Consider the following 8,661-nt stretch of genomic DNA (forward strand, 5'->3'; position numbering starts at 1 on the left):
ACTAATTGAAAATTTTACTTAATTGATTTAGTGAAAATTTTCACTAATTTGTCTAGTTGTTTAATTAAATTGGTAAAAATCAATTAGCTATTTTGGCCTCTTGATGATGATGATGGTGATGATGATTTTGTTTTCTTTCATTTTGATAAAGACCTAAAATGGTTATGCTCTTATACAATAAGAAGTAAAAATGAACATGTGAAATGTGTCCCTATTCTTACACATATTAACCAGAAAACACTGGGGCATCAACAAGCTTGGTTTTCCCTTCATGTTGAATCCTTTTCTGCCATTCTACTACATACTGGTATTTTCCACCATTTCCATACCCCCAATTATGATAACGACTACCAGGAATATAAACTTATAGTAAGACATAACATTTGCTTTCCATTGTAGATGTGATAACAAATTGGCTTCATAAATAGAAGAAAGCATATTACTTTCTGAAAAGTAAGCACTGCCCTGTTCCTTTATGAATAAAAATATGCTGTAGTAGTAGGCTGCCAAGAGTTACTCTATATTTCCTTAGGATTAAAGGCAATGTTTCATTTTTGATAATGTACTTGGAAAGATAAAATGCATCAGAAAACTTTACTCACTAAATTTATCATTTACATGGTTGGCCTATCATAGTTAGTCACATAATTCATAGACTGATTAAGTGCAAAGTGAATGAATCATGTAACTAAATATTTTCAAGGCAGGGCATGAACGATAGAGTTAATCAATAATGAACCCAAACTCATTTTGCTAGCTATTATCACAGTATTCTTTATTTTGGTAAATGGTAGAAAATCTATATTTAGAGGTCATTCAGAATCAGAGGTCCAAGGTCAATCCTAGGCATAATTGTGGAGAATTAAGTATTTCCTTACAAGTCTCCAGGCTTTCTAGATTTTTTTTCCAAATCTTTTCAGGCCATTTAACCTGATACTTAAATCCTTAGAATATAATTTTAAGCACCAAGGGAAGTTGACTTTATTTCAGGAAAATGCATGTCTTTCTTTTCCTTTTACAAAACTAATGATGGAAATGCTTTCTAAAATCTCATTTGTTATTTAAAATTTTACTGAAGATTCATCATGAAGGCTATCCACTAAAATTGATGAGTAATTAAAAAACCATGAAAGGCTAAAGAGGTTGTGAGGAAATCAACATCAATACTGTCTTGCTCATAACCCTTGTAGCACTGTTAAGACTGAGTAGTCTTTTTCATTAATACTATTCTGTCTGGATTGCTTTATCTGTCATTTAAATCAAATGTCTTCTGAGATACAAAAGCATCTTATTCTGCCTATTAAAAAAATGCCAAATGTGCTGACAGTTCTTGTAAGTAAATAATAACGAAAGTCTGCAGGAGACAGATTCACCTAGTACCATCATGCTTTTTAAGAGAAAAGAAACTCAGAGGCATTTATTTTAAGCTATATACATCTATATACTCACTGATATCTGACCAATTTCCACATTTCTAAGAAAGATAATTTATAGGTTAAACCTAATTAGGTAGAGCAAGCAACAAATTTAAATAAAGCAAAAACAATCAAATAAATAAATCCAATAACTTGTTCTTGTCGTGTTCAGAAAATTGTCATATTTAAGAAACTTACTGTAGAGAAATAGAGTTGCCTTCCAAGATTCCTTGCAAATTGATACAAAGGAGAAAAGATATCCCACAGCTGGAAATCCACTCAGTGACTCTTGTACCTCAGCAACATTAGTGAGTTTGTGTTTACTCCATCATCTAACACTCCAAACTCACTAAGATTACTGATTCAGCCATTGCATGACAACACTGCAAGAACTCACAACCAGCCATCTCTGACCAGACTCAAACCGAAAGCATGACCAGGCCAAGTTGCCATTCTTAATTATGACATAGATTGTTACTTTTGAGACTGAAATAAAGTCAATCATAGACAAAGTTGTGACAAAGATAAACTTTGACTTGAGGTCTTACCAAAGATCCTCATACTACTTCCTGATTTCCTAAAACCCTTCGTGGTGGAGGCCATACTGGTATGCTCTTCGTTGAGGAGTTAAAGGAAGTCATCTTAATATCCTATTTATATTCCTTTATCTTTTAATATAAGCAAATACTCAAATATATGATTATTAATGGTTTTAGTACTGACACCAGAATTTTGGTTATCCCCTATGCTTATATAATTTAGTGTTTTAATAGCGATTTCACAATATCTATTTTGCTATACAAACAGTAGTGCAGTGGACATCTTTGTGCATTTTGGTCTATTCCTTAGGATATAGTCCACAAGTTAGAATTATGAAATCAAAAGAATAAACTTATTTCTAAAATTTGTCTACTTATACATGTAGCATATGAGGAATAGAGTTTAATTTCCATTTGAATAATATTATATTTCCACAAATATAAGTTATTACCATACCTTAACTCAAATGAAGTGCACAAATCATAAGATTCATTGGTGTATTTGCAGATGAATAAAAAACAATCTTGACAGAAATTAAACACATTTCTTACTTACTTTAACTATACACAGAAATGCTGAATATAACTAACTAAAGTATCTGATTACTATATATTACTAGGCCAAAAAAACAATAAGTTCCATCATTACTAGGTGGTATGAGGCCACTTTAAAAATTATTAAATTGTAAAGTCCACTAGTATGAAAATATTCTTTGAGCTATATTATCAATTTAGAATTTATTGAATAGAAATACTGATGCTTTCCTAACCTCAACCAAAATTTTTTATTTAATTGTTCTGGGATGAAACATATATAGATTTCAGATTTCTCAGAGGTATCATGTGATTATACTTAGGAGCCATAGTTGAAAATATGTGTAAAAGTATTGGTTAAAGCAAATAAGCACATGTAAATGAGGTGTAAGGGACTGATGATTCAGGGAACTTATACAAGCATTTTTGCCACAAACATTTTCTCCACACTACTAATTGGCATAAAGCAATTTTTCCATAACAAATAACTGGCTGACAGTTTGGTTTCATTTCTTCATTGACAAAGTTCTGACATACTCCCATTGTCATATTATATAAACTTGAGCCAGATTGTACACTATACTAGAAAATGATAACGTAACAGTGTTTGCAACTCTTTTGGTGTCAGCTCTCCAATCCATTGAAATCAAAAGTTTAACAAGCTATGCCAAATATAAAAGATGCAGCTACTAATTCACAACAGTCTTCACAAGCATTAATTATTCATTTTTTAGTGAGAAACTGATACCTCTCTTAATGAAGGAAGACATTTTAGTGAAAAAGAAACAAAAATTGTGATGCTAACAAGTAGACAAATCAACAAGAAAAAAAATGTATCATACCATGAACAAAAGACTTCAAAAACAATGTAGTATTTTTATTTTTTAATGAAGTCTTTTTGATTTTGTTATTAATGTTTCCATGTTTCATTATTTTTTTAATGTCTCTCTTCTATTTTTTCTTTCTTTTATCTTTTACAGTAAAATCGTCTTATGACAAATTAGTTTTGTGGTGAAAATAATTGTGGCCAACGTGCTTGTAGCAAACATGTTTACAGCAAAACTACCCAACATGCTTATACACAATTCCTGACTATAGTTCTGATTGATTTCTCTAAGAAGATATAAAGAAACTGGAAAACTTCCAGAGAAAAGAAACAAAACTGGTAGCAGGAGTACTGAGAACAGTATGTGGGTAACCGTTTCCAAGACTGATTGCAATATATTTGCCTTATGAAGGTTAGTGTTGGCCATAGTTACCAGATAATACAGGATAATACCTTATAAAAATAACTCACATATTCCACAAATCCAAAACTTGTTTTGGTTTATAATGAAATGTTTAATCATGACGTATTAAGGTCAGTAATATATCAGCATTTTTTAAATCAAAATGACAGAAATAAAGCAAAAATTATAGTAATTGAAATGATCATTAAGTTTTGCCCAATTCTTAGTAAATGGTATAGGAATTTTAGACAGCCAGGTATCCTTTTGAGTATGGATAATGGTAAACTGAAGAGCATGGAAAAAGAAAAGCTCAAAAAAAAAAGGGAGGGGGTGAAAAATGCAGTGGAAAAAAATCTTTCCCTTTTGTAATTTTGCTAAGGGCCCCTGGCAGGAATTATTGCTTTAAATTAAGAGATTGAAAGGTGATAAAACTCAGCCTCAAGTAATTTAGTCAATCCACTCTACTTATGTGAGAGTAGTGTCCATGATACACTTTGGTGTTTACTCTTTCAGAGGTATAGGGAAAGGGGTCTGGGCAATGTCCTTCTCCCCCTTTAAAATCAGCACAAAAGAGTACAATACCAAGGGTAAATGGTGCTATGAAAACTTGTATAATTTTCCTCTATTGTTAGTTTTTAATAGTAGAAATTATCAAATATTGATACAATATTCTTCCAGAGCTTACCATATTTCAAGAAAAAAATATATCTGCAAGTATGAATTTGTATGGAATCACTGTATGTGTACACATGTCATTTATGTGTAGAGTACAGATGAGGTAGTCAATAAGAAGGAGGTGATGGAAGCCACAGACATATAACTCAATTTCTACAATATTTCATTTAAGATGATTTGAAATATAAGTGCCTATGGAAAATGCATTTATGATCATATTTATTCAATACAGCTTGCACTTGAAAACTATGCTTAAATGGACCCAACATATGTGAATTGGAAACATGAATTTTGACTTCCAGATCTTTTCTTTAAAAAGCAAAAAAGCCATTTAGTCATGTGTAGTAAGTGTGAGTCTTGATAGTCATACCCTTGATTCTGTGTAGTGTTATGTCATAGACACACACACGATGACACGCGTGATCTAGTTCTTCCCTTTATATTTCTCTGAACTGACTCAGATGAACCGCTACCAAATTATGCTTCAGATCTGACCTGTCTCCTATGCAATATGAACAGGATAAAAACATACGGCATCTTAAGTCAATCACTATTTTCCTTCTATTTTACTAATGGCCTATAAAGGACAGAAACAAATATATCAAGTCCATAGTGTGAGTGGATTGACACTATTAAAGCAAAGTGAAAAATAACATGCAAAGGAGTTTCTGTGGTAAGAAATTTCATCATTAGCATAAGTTGCCTGATTTATTCAAATGATATTGCTTGTATTTCATTTTATCTTTTGTATGTTAGATTTAAAATATGATTTTTGTTTAGAAAGAAATCTTAGTGTATTGCATACTGTTGGAGACATGTCTTTTACTTTATCATGTGTGATTTTATGATGTATAAGAATATATTGGAGAATATTTTAGAAATATTATATTTTTGACGCTAATGGTCTTAGTTCTGATTCACTGTTAAGATATCAGAATGATCCCATCCTACTTATTGATACTGTAACTCAGGCATTAACAATTTTTTCAGTAAAAGATCAGAGTTTTGGTTTTGGGGGCTAAACAATCTCTGTAGCAACTACTTAATTCTGCCATGTTAGCATGAAAGCAGCCATAGGTAATATATAAATGAATGAATGTGTGTCTCAAAAAAAAACAAAGAAAAACCACTTTTACACATGCGCACACACACACACACACACACACACACATACAGACACACAAAGATTGTGAGCTGGATTTGACCACAGTGTTGTAATTTATCATCTCCATTTTAGGGCAATTGTCCTCCAAGTGGTGACTCAGTGACCCAGGCTACTTCAATCTGGTGGTTACCCCTATCAAATGAGACCACTGTGTTTGCAATCATATGGAACGGGTGGCGGAAGGATCAAGCACCAGCTCTTATATGCTTTGACCAGGAAGCATCACATGACCTTTCTGCCCACAGCCCATTGACCAGAACTAATGATATGCACTTACATAACTGTTAAGGGGCTGGGGAATACAAGAACAGATGAAATGTTAAATGAGCGTACTGTCTCAGCCACATGCAAGAATTATAGAGAGCAATTAGCAGAGAGAGAAGTGTAGATAGTGATTTAGAAAGTACAAGTTTGGTATAAGTGCCAACTTGGTCAAATAACTTTTAAGAAACGGACATTACATAATTTATTTTGTCTTGTGCTTTCAATAATATGGGCTGTATGTAAGAGGCTGTGAAGTGCTATAGAATAGCTGAAAAATGAAGACAACAAACAAATAGAAAAGAGACTTTTTTTGATTTGCAACTATAAAAAGCATTATTCAAAATGTATATTGAAGAAAAATTCCATTTGTAGAAACCTTATCTTGATGAAAATGCTATATCTAAAAGTTGAAAAAAACATTAAAGGCAGACCAGAGCACTGTGATTACAAACACCCATTACAAGGTAGTGGTCACCCACCACAAGATGCTGTGAGGAAAAGAACAGTGAGGGACACTGAAAAAATAATCAACACAACCAGGTTGATCAAAGCAGACCTAGATCCATAGCAGACCAAGAACAGAGACAACCTGTAGGTAGCCAAAGTTGTTTGCAATTATTCTTTTAAAAGAAATCATTTTAAATTAATAGGTAAACTAACACACACACACACACACACACACACACACACAAACATATATATGTGTGTGTGTGTCACATATGAGCGTGCTACATATCTATCTCTGTTTATATTAGCTTTGGGTATGATATATAGATGGCATAGCTATAGATACAGATGATTACATATGTGTGTCTGTGAGTGTGTGTGTGTGTGTGTGAGTGTGTAATGCCATTAACTACAATGCCATACTGTAACTTCAAATTTTAAATGTTAAGATATAGTACCATTATAAGTTTATTTTATATAATCCATATATCTCTTTAGCCATTTTCATTCTCGAGCCAACAGTAGAGTCATAACTATCTTCCTCTCAATATTTTGAAATATACTTTCATAAGTCCTGGGCACATGTCTGGTGACTTCCAGCCTTCATTTCTTTGGTTTTAATACACTCAAAAGTGACATGGTTTCTTATTCCCAAAGATCATTTTGCTTCCACTTCCAATTTTCTTTACTCATCATAATAGTGTCCAGTGTTGCAATTCCCCATATTTGATTCCTCTACATTTTTCATTATGAAATATTTAATAAGACAAGTCAAGAATTTATCAGATGTTCTGTTTTTAGCAGAATAAAACTTCCAACAGATAATGTCCTCCATCATTACTAACATTGATATGGTGCCTGTTAGATGATATACATTAGGAAAGCAATTTGAATATTGTTTGTCTGACCCCAAAATTTGTAGGATTATTTATTTCTACCTCTCTCATCTTTTATTTCCCCCTAAATGTTTCAAGTGCAATTCCACTTTTTTCTGTGAATTTTTATTCAAAAATTAATTTTTCTGACAAAGAATTTAATGCAGCAGAAAAATCATCAGCTTTGGAATCATATAGGCCCAGGTCCATACCATGAGTGACTTTTGACAATTTCCATTAACTCTTTGAGCCAGAATTCTTTATCTAAAACCAAAATGATAAGTTCAATATAAAATCTTTACCATATTTTTTTCTGTATTTATCTACATTAACTTGCAGTTTACATATTCTTTTTTTTTGAGTTAAAAAACATATTGTTAAATATATTGCTTAAATAAATATATTAATTATTTTAAATTCCCTACTTTCATAAAGTTCTAGGTATATTTTACCAATTTCTTTGTAGAAGCTGAGATGTTAAAAATAAAAAGAGAACATTTCAAGTTTCAAATTACCAACTATTATCAAGCCATTCACTCCTGTTTCAAATAAAAATGAAGAATTGCTAAATTCTGTTTGAGGAAGATAATGAAAGGTGAATTACATATAGTCCTAGTTTACAATTTAAGCAAGCAACTTTACTTGCATTTTACACTATTTTAGATGTTTTTCCAAGTGCTTGTCTCCATTATACAACAACAATAAAAATTGTAAAATTAGAAACATAAAGTTTAACAGCTCCTAAATAACTTACTGAATTTTTTGTATTTTACTCTCATCAGACTTCAACTGAAGACTACTAGACCAAGGATAATTCAAAGTCAAATAGCCCATAACTTTGAAATTCCTTTCATAGAAAAGTATTAACTTCCGTCTGTTGTTGCATAATTCGCAATAATGTTAAAGGTAGTTATTTGTATATCACAAGTAAAGTAGGCTTTTTAGTGTTGGCTAATGTAGAGTGGAATGGCCATTAACCATTCATTTTTTTTTTTTAATGGAGGGATTGCATTTATACAGCTTGTAGGGTTTTTATTTACCCATTCATCAAGTTTACATCTCTAAAGTTGTGACAATTTTTCTTAGTTACCATCATTTGAAAAGTTGTTTGTGGCTTAAGTTCATTAAGGTAGTATAGCCAAATGTTCCATATATGGTATAGATAGCTGGAAATTCTGTCAAATAAGATTTATGCAAAAATATGGCTCTGTGCGTTGATATGACACTGTGGATACTTGGCTATTATGTCTTTGTTTTTTCCCCCAGAGATTAATTTCCACTTCCTAAACTTTTTAGCCTTGAAAAGGCTGTAGCAGGATTTTATAAAAATATAAAATATTCATTCCATGTGATCTAAAGATTATGTATTACAGAATTGTACACTTGAAACTTATGTAATTTTACTAATCATTGTCACCCCAATACATTTTAATTTAAAAAATCTACATTTAAAAAAGAAATAAATAAAATAGATTACTTTATAGCTATCCAAAAAAAAAAAAAGAGTATAAAATGTTT

The sequence above is a fragment of the Rhinolophus ferrumequinum genome, chromosome 4 (assembly GCF_004115265.2).
Source record: "Rhinolophus ferrumequinum isolate MPI-CBG mRhiFer1 chromosome 4, mRhiFer1_v1.p, whole genome shotgun sequence".
NCBI classification, from domain to species: domain Eukaryota; kingdom Metazoa; phylum Chordata; class Mammalia; order Chiroptera; family Rhinolophidae; genus Rhinolophus; species Rhinolophus ferrumequinum.